This window comes from Abramis brama (genome assembly GCF_963993115.1).
Source record: "Abramis brama genome assembly, chromosome: 5".
Classification (NCBI taxonomy): Eukaryota; Metazoa; Chordata; class Actinopteri; order Cypriniformes; family Leuciscidae; genus Abramis; species Abramis brama.
This window is the reverse complement of record NC_139967.1, coordinates 43,444,135-43,456,724: the sequence shown is the minus strand read 5'-3', so window position 1 is coordinate 43,456,724 and position 12,590 is coordinate 43,444,135.

The following is a 12,590-nucleotide window of genomic DNA, read 5'->3' as shown; positions in this document are numbered from 1 at the left end:
CTGCTATATTTGAGTAGTACTGTCATTCTAATAAACTGCCTGTACATTGTAGGCACCCTCCACCACGAAAAAGCTTTTAAACAATGCAAGTGTGAATCAAACCCACAATACTCTTTTAGAAGAAAGGTTTTTTCTTGGAAATCATTTCAAATTTCAAGCTGAAATGACGAATGTCTGTATCATGAAATATGTCTAAGAATCCTTTCAGCAAATGGCAATTAAAGACTGTGACATGCTTGGCCACATGCTACTGTTTTCCTTCATAGTCTCAAATGACCCAGATGGGACTCGAACCCACAATCCTCAGCTCCGAAGGCTGATGCCTTATCCATTAGGCCACTGGTCCACTGGGCCACATCCATTAGTCCACTGAGACACAGGGCCACAGGGCCACAATAGCTCCAAGATAGCTAAATGGGTACTTCTGCGCAACAAGTTTTACGAGAGTAGTACTGGTTTTTGATTACCTAGATGTGAGTCAATTGCACAATGCTGAGCTCCAAAGTCTTATCCCACAATTGCAGTTTTATTAGAGTAGTGCTGCTATATTTGAGTAGTACTGTCATTCTAATAAACTGCCTGTACATTGTAGGCACCCTCCACCACGAAAAAGCTTTTAAACAATGCAAGTGTGAATCAAACCCACAATACTCTTTTAGAAGAAAGGTTTTTTCTTGGAAATCATTTCAAATTTCAAGCTGAAATGACAAATGTCTCTATCTTGTAATATGTCCAAGAATCCTTTCAGCAAGTTGCAATTAAAGACTGTGACATGCTTGGCCACATGCTACTGATTTCCTTCATAGTCTGAAATGACCCAGATGGGACTCGAACCCACAATCCTCAGCTCCGAAGGCTGATGCCTTATCCATTAGGCCACTGGGCCACATCCATTGGGTCACATCCATTAGTCCACTGGGCCACAGGGCCACAATTCCAAGACAGCTAAATGGGAACTTCTGCACAACAAGTTTTACTGGAGTAGTACTGGTTTTTGATTACCTAGATGTGAGTCAACTGCACAGTGCTGAGCTCCAAAGTCTTATCCCACAATTGCAGTTTTCTTAGAGTAGTGCTGCTATATTTGAGTAGTACTGTCATTCTAATAAACTGCCTGTACATTGTAGGCACCCTCCACCACGAAAAAGCTTTTAAACAATGCAAGTGTGAATCAAACCCACAATACTCTTTTAGAAGAAAGGTTTTTCTTGGAAATCATTTCAAATTTCAAGCTGAAATGACGAATGTCTGTATCATGAAATATGTCTAAGAATCCTTTCAGCAAATGGCAATTAAAGACTGTGACATGCTTGGCCACATGCTACTGATTTCCTTCATAGTCTGAAATGACCCAGATGGGACTCGAACCCACAATCCTCAGCTCCGAAGGCTGATGCCTTATCCATTAGGCCACTGGGCCACATCCATTGGGTCACATCCATTAGTCCACTGGGCCACAGGGCCACAATTCCAAGACAGCTAAATGGGTACTTCTGCACAACAAGTTTTACTGGAGTAGTACTGGTGTTTGATTACCTAGATGTGAGTCAATTGCACAATGCTGAGCTCCAAAGTCTTATCCCACAATTGCAGTTTTCTTAGAGTAGTGCTGCTATATTTGAGTAGTACTGTCATTCTAATAAACTGCCTGTACATTGTAGGCACCCTCCACGAAAAAGCTTTTAAACAATACAAATGTGAATCAAACCCACAATACTCTTTTAGCATAAAAAGTCTTATCCCACAATTGCAGTTTTCTTAGAGTAGTGCTGCTATATTTCAGTAGTACTGTCATTCTAATAAACTGCCTGTACATTGTAGGCACCCTCCACCACGAAAAAGCTTTTAAACAATGCAAGTGTGAATCAAACCCACAATACTCTTTTAGAAGAAAGGTTTTTCTTGGAAATCATTTCAAATTTCAAGCTGAAATGACGAATGTCTGTATCTTGAAATATGTCCAAGAATGTTTTCAGCAAGTGGCAATTAAAGTCTGTGACATGCTTGGCCACATGCTACTGATTTCCTTCATAGTCTGCTGCTATATTTGAGTAGTACTGTCATTCTAATAAACTGCCTGTACATTGTAGGCACCCTGCACCACGAAAAAGCTTTTAAACAATGCAAGTGTGAATCAAACCCACAATACTCTTTTAGAAGAAAGGTTTTTCTTGGAAATCATTTCAAATTTCAAGCTGAAATGACAAATGTCTGTATCTTGTAATATGTCCAAGAATCCTTTCAGCAAGTTGCAATTAAAGACTGTAACATGCTTGAACACATGCTACTGATTTCCTTCGTAGTCTGAAACGACCCAGATGGGACTCGAACCCACAATCCTCAGCTCCGAAGGCTGATGCCTTATCCATTAGGCCACTGGGCCACATCCATTGGGTCACATCCATTAGTCCACTGGGCCACAGGGCCACAATTCCAAGACAGCTAAATGGGTACTTCTGCACAACAAGTTTTACTGGAGTAGTACTGGTTTTTGATTACCTAGATGTGAGTCAACTGCACAGTGCTGAGCTCCAAAGTCTTATCCCACAATTGCAGTTTTCTTAGAGTAGTGCTGCTATATTTGAGTAGTACTGTCATTCTAATAAACTGCCTGTACATTGTAGGCACCCTCCACCACGAAAAAGCTTTTAAACAATGCAAGTGTGAATCAAACCCACAATACTCTTTTAGAAGAAAGGTTTTTTCTTGGAAATCATTTCAAATTTCAAGCTGAAATGACGAATGTCTGTATCTTGAAATATGTCCAAGAATGTTTTCAGCAAGTGGCAATTAAAGTCTGTGACATGCTTGGCCACATGCTACTGATTTCCTTCATAGTCTGCTGCTATATTTGAGTAGTACTGTCATTCTAATAAACTGCCTGTACATTGTAGGCACCCTCCACCACGAAAAAGCTTTTAAACAATGCAAGTGTGAATCAAACCCACAATACTCTTTTAGAAGAAAGGTTTTTCTTGGAAATCATTTCAAATTTCAAGCTGAAATGACGAATGTCTGTATCTTGAAATATGTCCAAGAATGTTTTCAGCAAGTGGCAATTAAAGTCTGTGACATGCTTGGCCACATGCTACCATTTTCTTCATAGTCTCAAATGACCCAGATGGGACTCGAACCCACAATCCTCAGCTCCGAAGGCTGATGCCTTATCCATTAGGCCACTGGGCCACATCCATTGGGTTACATCCATTAGTCCACTGTGCCACAGGGCCACAATTCCAAGACAGCTAAATGGGTACTTCTGCACAACAAGTTTTACTGGAGTAGTACTGGTGTTTGATTACCTAGATGTGAGTCAATTGCACAATGCTGAGCTCCAAAGTCTTATCCCACAATTGCAGTTTTCTTAGAGTAGTGCTGCTATATTTGAGTAGTACTGTCATTCTAATAAATTGCCTGTACATTGTAGGCACCCTCCACCACGAAAAAGCTTTTAAACAATGCAAGTGTGAATCAAACCCACAATACTCTTTTAGCATAAAAAGTCTTATCCCACAATTGCAGTTTTATTAGAGTAGTGCTGCTATATTTGAGTAGTACTGTCATTCTAATAAACTGCCTGTACATTGTAGGCACCCTCCACCACGAAAAAGCTTTTAAACAATGCAAGTGTGAATCAAACCCACAATACTCTTTTAGAAGAAAGGTTTTTTCTTGGAAATCATTTCAAATTTCAAGCTGAAATGACGAATGTCTGTATCATGAAATATGTCTAAGAATCCTTTCAGCAAATGGCAATTAAAGACTGTGACATGCTTGGCCACATGCTACTGTTTTCCTTCATAGTCTCAAATGACCCAGATGGGACTCGAACCCACAATCCTCAGCTCCGAAGGCTGATGCCTTATCCATTAGGCCACTGGGCCACATCCATTAGGTCACATCCATTAGTCCACTGGGCCACAGGGCCACAATTCCAAGACAGCTAAATGGGTACTTCTGCACAACAAGTTTTACTGGAGTAGTACTGGTGTTTGATTACCTAGATGTGAGTCAATTGCACAATGCTGAGCTCCAAAGTCTTATCCCACAATTGCAGTTTTCTTAGAGTAGTGCTGCTATATTTGAGTAGTACTGTCATTCTAATAAATTGCCTGTACATTGTAGGCACCCTCCACCACGAAAAAGCTTTTAAACAATGCAAGTGTGAATCAAACCCACAATACTCTTTTAGCATAAAAAGTCTTATCCCACAATTGCAGTTTTATTAGAGTAGTGCTGCTATATTTGAGTAGTACTGTCATTCTAATAAACTGCCTGTACATTGTAGGCACCCTCCACCACGAAAAAGCTTTTAAACAATGCAAGTGTGAATCAAACCCACAATACTCTTTTAGAAGAAAGGTTTTTTCTTGGAAATCATTTCAAATTTCAAGCTGAAATGACGAATGTCTGTATCATGAAATATGTCTAAGAATCCTTTCAGCAAATGGCAATTAAAGACTGTGACATGCTTGGCCACATGCTACTGTTTTCCTTCATAGTCTCAAATGACCCAGATGGGACTCGAACCCACAATCCTCAGCTCCGAAGGCTGATGCCTTATCCATTAGGCCACTGGGCCACATCCATTAGGTCACATCCATTAGTCCACTGGGCCACAGGGCCACAATTCCAAGACAGCTAAATGGGTACTTCTGCGCAACAAGTTTTACGAGAGTAGTACTGGTTTTTGATTACCTAGATGTGAGTCAATTGCACAATGCTGAGCTCCAAAGTCTTATCCCACAATTGCAGTTTTATTAGAGTAGTGCTGCTATATTTGAGTAGTACTGTCATTCTAATAAACTGCCTGTACATTGTAGGCACCCTCCACCACGAAAAAGCTTTTAAACAATGCAAGTGTGAATCAAACCCACAATACTCTTTTAGCATAAAAAGTCTTATCCCACAATTGCAGTTTTATTAGAGTAGTGCTGCTATATTTGAGTAGTACTGTCATTCTAATAAACTGCCTGTACATTGTAGGCACCCTCCACCACGAAAAAGCTTTTAAACAATGCAAGTGTGAATCAAACCCACAATACTCTTTTAGAAGAAAGGTTTTTCTTGGAAATCATTTCAAATTTCAAGCTGAAATGACGAATGTCTGTATCATGAAATATGTCCAAGAATCCTTTCAGCAAATGGCAATTAAAGACTGTGACATGCTTGGCCACATGCTACTGTTTTCCTTCATAGTCTCAAATGACCCAGATGGGACTCGAACCCACAATCCTCAGCTCTGAAGGCTGATGCCTTATTCATTAGGCCACTGGGCCACATCCATTAGTCCACTGGGCCACAGGGCCACAGGGCCACAATAGCTCCAAGATAGCTAAATGGGTAATTCTGCACAACAAGTTTTACTAAAGTAGTACTGGTTTTTGATTACCTAGATGTGAGTCAACTGCACAATGCTGAGCTCCAAAGTCTTATCCCACAATTGCAGTTTTATTAGAGTAGTGCTGCTATATTTGAGTAGTACTGTCATTCTAATAAACTGCCTGTACATTGTAGGCACCCTCCACCACGAAAAAGCTTTTAAACAATGCAAGTGTGAATCAAACCCACAATACTCTTTTAGAAGAAAGGTTTTTCTTGGAAATCATTTCAAATTTCAAGCTGAAATGACGAATGTCTGTATCTTGAAATATGTCCAAGAATGTTTTCAGCAAGTGGCAATTAAAGTCTGTGACATGCTTGGCCACATGCTACTGATTTCCTTCATAGTCAGCTGCTATATTTGAGTAGTACTGTCATTCTAATAAACTGCCTGTACATTGTAGGCACCCTCCACCACGAAAAAGCTTTTAAACAATGCAAGTGTGAATCAAACCCACAATACTCTTTTAGAAGAAAGGTTTTTCTTGGAAATCATTTCAAATTTCAAGCTGAAATGACAAATGTCTGTATCTTGTAATATGTCCAAGAATCCTTTCAGCAAGTTGCAATTAAAGACTGTGACATGCTTGGCCACATGCTACTGATTTCCTTCATAGTCTGAAATGACCCAGATGGGACTCGAACCCACAATCCTCAGCTCCGAAGGCTGATGCCTTATCCATTAGGCCACTGGGCCACATCCATTGGGTCACATCCATTAGTCGACTGGGCCACAGGGCCACAATTCCAAGACAGCTAAATGGGTACTTCTGCACAACAAGTTTTACTGGAGTAGTACTGGTTTTTGATTACCTAGATGTGAGTCAATTGCACAATGCTGAGCTCCAAAGTCTTATCCCACAATTGCAGTTTTCTTAGAGTAGTGCTGCTATATTTGAGTAGTACTGTCATTCTAATAAACTGCCTGTATATTGTAGGCACCCTCCACCACGAAAAAGCTTTTAAACAATGCAAGTGTGAATCAAACCCACAATACTCTTTTAGCATAAAAAGTCGTATCCCACAATTGCAGTTTTATTAGAGTAGTGCTGCTATATTTGAGTAGTACTGTCATTCTAATAAACTGCCTGTACATTGTAGGCACCCTCCACCACGAAAAAGCTTTTAAACAATGCAAGTGTGAATCAAACCCACAATACTCTTTTAGAAGAAAGGTTTTTTCTTGGAAATCATTTCAAATTTCAAGCTGAAATGACGAATGTCTGTATCATGAAATATGTCTAAGAATCCTTTCAGCAAATGGCAATTAAAGACTGTGACATGCTTGGCCACATGCTACTGTTTTCCTTCACAGTCTCAAATGACCCAGATGGGACTCGAACCCACAATCCTCAGCTCCGAAGGCTGATGCCTTATCCATTAGGCCACTGGGCCACATCCATTAGTCCACTGAGACACAGGACCATAGGGCCACAATAGCTCCAAGATAGCTAAATGGGTACTTCTGCGCAACAAGTTTTACTGGAGTAGTACTGGTTTTTGATTACCTAGATGTGAGTCAATTGCACAATGCTGAGCTCCAAAGTCTTATCCCACAATTGCAGTTTTCTTAGAGTAGTGCTGCTATATTTGAGTAGTACTGTCATTCTAATAAACTGCCTGTACATTGTAGGCACCCTCCACCACGAAAAAGCTTTTAAACAATGCAAGTGTGAATCAAACCCACAATACTCTTTTAGAAGAAAGTTATTTCTTGGAAATCATTTCAAATTTCAAGCTGAAATGACGAATGTCTGTATCTTGAAATATATCCAAGAATCCTTTCAGCAAATGGCAATTAAAGACTGTAACATGCTTGGCCACATGCTACTGTTTTCCTTCATAGTCTCAAATGACCCAGATGGGACTCGAAACCACAATCCTCAGCTCCGAAGGCTAATGCCTTATCCATTAGGCCACTGGGCCACATCCATTAATCCACTGGGCCACAGGGCCACAGGGCCACAGGGCCACAGGGCCACAGGGCCACAGGGCCACAGGGCCACAGGGCCACAGGGCCACAGGGCCACAGGGCCACAGGGCCACAGGGCCACAGGGCCACAGGGCCACAGGGCCACAGGGCCACAGGGCCACAGGGCCACAGGGCCACAGTAGCTCCAAGATAGCTAAATGGGTACTTCTGCACAACAAGTTTTACTAGAGTAGTAGGCTACTGGTTTTTGATTACCTAGATGTGAGTCAATTGCACAATGCTGAGCTCCAAAGTCTTATCCCACAATTGCAGTTTTCTTAGAGTAGTGCTGCTATATTTGAGTAGTACTGTCATTCTAATAAACTGCCTGTACATTGTAGGCACCCTCCACCACGAAAAAGCTTTTAAACAATGCAAGTGTGAATCAAACCCACAATACTCTTTTAGAAGAAAGGTTTTTCTTAAAAATCATTTCAAATTTCAAGCTGAAATGACAAATGTCTGTATCTTGTAATATGTCCAAGAATCCTTTCAGCAAGTTGCAATTAAAGACTGTGCCATGCTTGGCCACATGCTACTGATTTCCTTCATTGTCTCAAATGACCCAGATGGGACTCGAACCCACAATCCTCAGCTCCGAAGGCTGATGCCTTATCCACTTGGCCACAACCATTAGTTCACTGCGGTACAGGGCCACAGGGCCACAATTCCAAGATAGCTAAATGGGTACTTCTGCACAACAAGTTTTACTAGAGTAGTACTGGTTTTTGATTACCTAGATGTGAGTCAATTGCACAATGCTGAGCTCCAAAGTCTTATCCCACAATTGCAGTTTTATTAGAGTAGTGCTGCTATATTTGAGTAGTACTGTCATTCTAATAAATAAAGGTATTTCTTGGAAATAATTTCAAAGTTCAAGCTGAAATTACAAATGTCTGTATCTTGAAATATGTCCAAGAATCATTTCAGCAAGTGGCAATTAAAGAATGTGACATGCTTGGCCACATGCCATTTATTTCCTACATAGTCTCAGATGACCACATCCATTAGTCCTCTGGGCCACAGGGCCACAATTCCAAGTTAGATAAATAGGTACAATTATGAATCAAACCCACAATACTCTTTTAGAAGAAAGATATTTCAAAGTTCAAGCTGAAATGACAAATGTATCTTGAGATACAGAACATTATTCTTTTCAGAGATATTTAGAGTGATCACACAGGTTATTTTATTTTGTGTCTGTCGACTCATTTTGGTAACTCCTTTTAAAGCTCAACTCACAATATTCAAACCTTTTATTGATATGGAGCACAGAGAATAGAACCCTCAAAATGACTATTTAACAACACCACTACCACTATTTAAAATACCAAAATAAGGAAATGAATCTGTGCTTTCACAATAAACAATTACAAGTTTTATTGAAACCAAAGTTATTTGAATATAGAATGAAAATAAAAAATATGCAAATAAGAAGAATTACAATTTACCTAGGGTCTCAAGAACACTCCCCACATGTAACTGAGGAAATATCACTCAATACAACACTAATAAATCACTTGAATATTTCAAATGACAAATTGCATATGTAGCTTGGTGTTTAACTACATAAATTAAATGAATCTGTGCTTTCACAATAAACAATTACAAATTTTATTGAAACCAAAGTTATTTGAATATAGAGTGAAAATACAAATATGCAAATAAGAAGAATTACAATTTACCTAGGGTCTCAAGAAAACTCCCCACACGTAACTGAGGAAATATCACTCAATACAACACTAATAAATCACTTGAATATTTCAAATGACAAATTGCATATGTAGCTTGGTGTTTAACTACATAAATTAACCCTTCAAATCAGCAAATGACAAAAGGATCCTCTTACTCAGATGAACCAAAGTTATAATAAAATAATCGTGGGCCCACACCCACACACACAGTCTCACGTGCGCACTTTCCCCCGCGTTGCAGGCCTGTAGCATTGCTTGAGTGCGTTGTGGCCACAGAATTGGCCCCAATAAAATAAAAATTATATATAAAATAAAATGTAATAATACCTGCAAGTCCCGAATCTGTCCGTTGGGTTTGCCAAACGAGTGTTTCAATCTCTTGGCTGCTCTCGTGAAGTAGCCAGAGGAACTCTGAACCTCACGGTGATTCAGAGCGCTATCTGGTTAGTCACCATTCTTTAGGATGACTATGCCTTCATAACGATTTGCCACAAAAACGCAGCACTAAAATGCCACCTAGTCCCTGGAGATCGCATCTTGCTCTCTCTCACATGTCGCGACCATCGCGGCAAAACAGAAGGATGCTGTCTTCGTTTTGAAGTCACGTTATATCAAAAGTTATATCAAATATTGGATCCCTTATCCAATAACAAAATAATTGATTAACAAATTTTCCAGCAAGTAGCCTACATTTCAACCAAACAAAATAAAAATGAATTTTAAAGAAACAGTCAATATATATTAAGATTTGTGAATTACATTAAACATAACATACATAGTAAGTAGCCTACTCTACTTACACTACATTCAATTGCTCAAATTCACCCAGGTTACACCATTCCCCTTCTCAAAATCTCATGACCTCATGAGACTATTAACTGCTGACTTAACTATGTCTGGTAGTTCCTGTAGGTGAGGATATGTTTTGTTTTGTTTTTTTACAACAGACACATCGTGCTAATGGATGACACCAAACAGTGCTACAAGAATATCTCTTTTGAGACAGCCCCTCAACTCATATGAGCATCCCTCCATAAGCAATGGATAAAGGCTGATCTGAAGGCTCTCCCAACTCATCATAGCTCAACTTTACAGCTACGCTTTGGACAGCTTTCCATAGTGTTTATCTCCCTTCTAGGAGAATGTCTACACTGACTATCTCCACCATCTGTTAACAGGTTCTCTTTTGAGCCAGGAAATAAATGGGAGGAATTATCCTCCTCAATCTCTGTTCTTGGATTTTCCTTCATCAGTTCTTCAGGAGGATGATTATTTTCAGGACCACGGGCTACAGCTTCCACCTCTACTACTACAGGCTCAGGTAAATCTGAAGACAATGGCTTGTCAATGTACTAATCAAGTCAGGATTTTCATGATAGTAGCCTACCCATTCTCATCATTATCTTCAGAGGACACCTCCAAACTTGGAATCTCTTTGCCTGTTTCTTTCTCTCTTCTTAAAGGTGAACTAAGTAACTTTTTTTACCTTAACTGAACAGCTTCGGAGTCATTGGAATGGTTATATTACTTATTTCGGGTTGAATGGTGGTCGTTTCGCACCCCCCTGGTGCCCGTGAGCGGAAAATATGCACTTGCAACTTTGAGCCGGCGGGCCGCCGGCCGCCGCGTCAGGAAGTCTCGCGTGATATCAGGTCTCGCGATGTAAACAATTGCTTTACGGCCAAAAGAAATCTGCTAAAATGCTGTCATTATTGCGCTCCCTCACGCTGTCCGAACCCGAATGAAGAAGACGTTTTAAAGAATGTCCCATCTGCTTTGATGTCGTTGATCTATAGCCTCTGGTGTCTGAGAATCACCAACGAGTTTTTACAACAGTGTTGTCAAATATCTATTCCGAAGCTGTGGGGGGAGCTCTAGAGAGAAACCTGCGAGCAAAAAGCGAGAATACAGCGAAGAAATCCCGAAGCTACTGAGTGCTGCTTTAACTGCTCTTTCTTTGCAGGTTTTGCTTGGGTTACTGGAGATTTTACCACTTCTCTTTCTGTATCTGGTTTCTGAAATCTCACATTATCTCCAATGGACAGTGAAAGATCCCTATGAAGTGTTTTCACCCCTCCCATTCCTGTCTCTGGTTTTAGTTTGTACGCTGGTAAGTTCTCTAGTTGCTCTATCACAATATATGGTAAATATTTCCATATATATGTAACTTGTGCTTTCCTGTCAGAGCAAGATTCCTAATGAGAATTTGATCACCTTTTTCCAAGTGCTGATGTTTCACTTTTTTGTCATAGTACCATTTATTTCTCTGATGGCTTTTCAGAGATCTTTCTGCAGCCAACTTGTATGCTTTTTGCAGTTCACCTTTCATTCTTCGGACATACTGCAAGTGGGTTTTTCCTGCTTCCTCATCCAGTGACAGGCCAAAACACAGATCTACTGGCAATCTCGCCTCTCGTCCAAACAAGAGGTAATATGGGGAGTATCCAGTTGACAAATTTTTGGTGTAGTTGTATACATGCACCAACTGACTAATATGCTGGCTCCAACAGTTCTTTTGAGCTGGATCAAGGGTACCTAACATGGACAGCAGTGTCCTGTTAAACCTTTCAGGTTGAGGATCACCCTGTGGGTGGTAAGGGGAGGTTCGGGACTTTCGAATACCCAGCATTCTGAACAGTTCTTTAATCAGATGACTTTCAAAGTCCATTCCTTGATCAGAGTGTATTCTGGCCGGTAGACCATAATGCACAAAGAACTTTTACTATAGAACTTTAGCAACAGTTAGGGCCTTCTGATCTTTTGTAGGAAATGCCTGGGCATATCTGGTAAAATGATCAGTTAAATGATCAGAACATTTACGATTCCCCTTGAGTCAGGCTCAATTGAAAGAAAGTCAATGCACACCAAATCTAAGGGCCCGTTGCTAGATATTTGATTTAATGGGGAACATCTTTATGGCAATACACCTGCCACAATTTTTTACATACAACTCAATGTAATTGTCATTTTAGGCCAGTAGAACCTATCTTTTAGTTCAGTTGTTTTTTCCACTCCGAGGTGTCCACTGTCATCGTGCAGAGACTTCATCATTTGAAAGTGGTATTTATTAGGCAGCGGCAACTGTGATTTTTCCTTTCCATCGTCATTTTTAGTTGTATTTTAGGCTACAGGTCTAAGTCCTTCAGGGTATTCTTGATTTAGAACATCCCCTAATCCCTTTAAACTGGTATCCACATGGAGGACATAGGGTTTTTCAGGATCAGCAAAGGCCAAGACTGGAGCATGGTTGAGACAATAGATAATGTTGTCAAATGCATTTGTGCACTCTTGGTCCCAACACTCTCAAAACGGGTCAGTTTCCCTGAAATACATCTCCTCTTCAGAAGTGACCTTCCTTTTCCCATTCACAGGTAAGTAACCTTTTGTCAGCTCTGTCAGAGTTCTCACAATGGCAGAATAGTTTTTAATGAACCTGTTGTAAAACCCACAGAACTCCAGAAAAGATTGTAAGGTTTTCAGGTCTGTCGGCATCTTCCAGCTGGTAATGGCTTTCACTTTTTCAGGATTAGGGGATATTCCTT